We start from the raw sequence: 2,377 nt of genomic DNA, 5'->3' as shown, positions 1-2,377 counted from the left end.
TACAGGAAACACACCTCAGGGTCAAAGACAAACACTACCTTAGAGTAAAAGGCTGGAAGACAATTTTACAAGCAAATGGTCTCAGGAAACAAGCTGGAGTAGCCATTCTAATATCAGATAAAATTGACTTTCAACCCAAAGTCATCAAAAGAGACTCTGAGGGACACTTCTTGCTGGTCAACGGAAAATTACAACAAGAAGAACTCTCAATCCTGAACATCTACACTCCAAATGCAAGGGCACCCTCTTTCATAAAAGAAACTTTATTAAAGCTCAAAGCACACATTGCACCCAACACAATAATTGTGGGTGACTTCAATACTGCACTTTCCTCAATGGACCAATCAGGAAAACAGAAACTAACCAGAGACAAAATGAAACTAATTGAAGCTTTGGACGAATTAGATTTAATATATATATAGAACATTCTATCCTAAAGCAAAAGAATATACCTTTTTCTCAGCACCTCCTGGTACCTTCTCCAAAATCAATCATATAATTGATCACAACACAGACCTCAACAAATATAAGATCGAACTAATCCCATGCCTCCTATCAGATCACTATGGAGTAAAAGTGGTCTTCAATAGCAACAAAAACAACAGAAAACCCACATACTCGTGGAAACTGAACAATATTCTACTCAATGATACCTTGGTCAAGGAAGAAATAAAGAAAGAAATTAAAGACTTTTTAGAACACAATAAAAATGAAGACACAACATACCCAAATCTATGGGACACAATGAAAGCAGTGCTAAGAGGAAAACTCATAGCCCTGAGTGCCTCCAAATAGAAAATGGAGAGAGCATACACTACCAGCTTAATGACACACCTGAAAGCCCTGGAACGAAAAGAAGCTATTTCACCTAGGAGGAGTAGAAGGCAGGAAATCATCAAACTCAGGGCCAAAATCAATCAAGTAGAAACAAAGAGAACCATACAAAGAATCAACAAAACCAGGAGCTGGTTCTTTGAGAAAATCAACAAGATAGACAAATCCTTAGCCAGACTAACCAAAGGGCACAGAGACAGTATCCAGATTAACAAACTTAGAAATGAAAAGGGAGATATAACAACGAAACTGAGGAAATTAAAAAAATCATTAGATCCTACTACAAAAGCCTATACTCAACACAAATGGAGAATCTGGAGGAAATGGACAGTTTCCTAGACAGATATCTGACACCAAAACTAAATCAGGATCAAATAGATCAACTAAACAGTCCCATAACACCTGAAGAAATAAAAAGGGTCATAGAAAGTCTCCCAACCAAAAAAAGAACGGGACCAGATGGCTTCAGTGCAGAGTTCTATCAGACCTTCATAGAAGACCTAACACCAATACTCTTCAAACTGTTCCACAAAATAGAAACAGAAGGAACTCTACCCAACTCGTTCTATGAAGCCACAATTATGCTGATACCAAAACCACACAAAGATCCAACAAAGAAAGAGAACTTCAGGCCAATTTCTCTTATGAATATTGATGGAAAAATACTTAATAAAATTCTTGCCAACCAAATCCAAGAACACATCAAAACGATCATCCACCATGATCAAATAGGCTTCATCCCAGGGATGCAGGGATGGTTCAATATAAGGAAATCCAACAATGCTATCCACTACATAATCAAACTCAAAGAAAAAAACCATATGATCATCTCATTAGATGCAGAAAAAGCATTTGACAAAATCCAGCATCCTTTCATGCTAAAAGTATTGGAAAGAACAGGAATTCAAGGCCCATACCTAAACATCGTTAAAGCAATATACAGCAAACCGGTAGCCAACATCAACCTAAATGGAGAGAAACTTGACGCAATCCCACTAAAATCAGGGACTAGACAAGGCTGTCCTCTCTCTCCATATCTTTTCAATATAGTACTTGAAGTTCTAGCTAGAGCAATTAGACAACATAAGGAGGTCAACGGGATACAAGTTGGAAAGTAAGAAGTCAAATTATCACTATTTGCAGATGACATGATAGTCTACTTAAGTGACCCGAAAACCTCCACCAGAGAACTCCTACAGCTGATAAACAACTTTAGCAAAGTGGCTGGTTATAAAATCAACTCAAGAAAATCAGTTGCCTTCCTATACTCAAAGGATAAGTAGGCTGAGAAAGAAGTTAGGGAAATGACACCCTCAAAATAGCCACAAACAATGTAAAGTATCTTGGTGTGACTCTAACCAAACAAGTGAAAGATCTATATGACAAGAACTTCAGGTCTCTGAAGAAGGAAATCGAAGAAGACCTCAGAAAAATGAAAAAATCTGCCATGCTCATGGATTGGCAGGATTAATATAGTTAAAATGGCCATCTTGCCAAAAGCAATCTACAGATTCAATGCAATCCCCATCAAAATCCCAACTCA

The sequence above is a fragment of the Apodemus sylvaticus genome, chromosome 22 (genome assembly GCF_947179515.1).
Source record: "Apodemus sylvaticus chromosome 22, mApoSyl1.1, whole genome shotgun sequence".
NCBI classification, from domain to species: domain Eukaryota; kingdom Metazoa; phylum Chordata; class Mammalia; order Rodentia; family Muridae; genus Apodemus; species Apodemus sylvaticus.
This window is presented reverse-complemented; position numbering follows the sequence as displayed.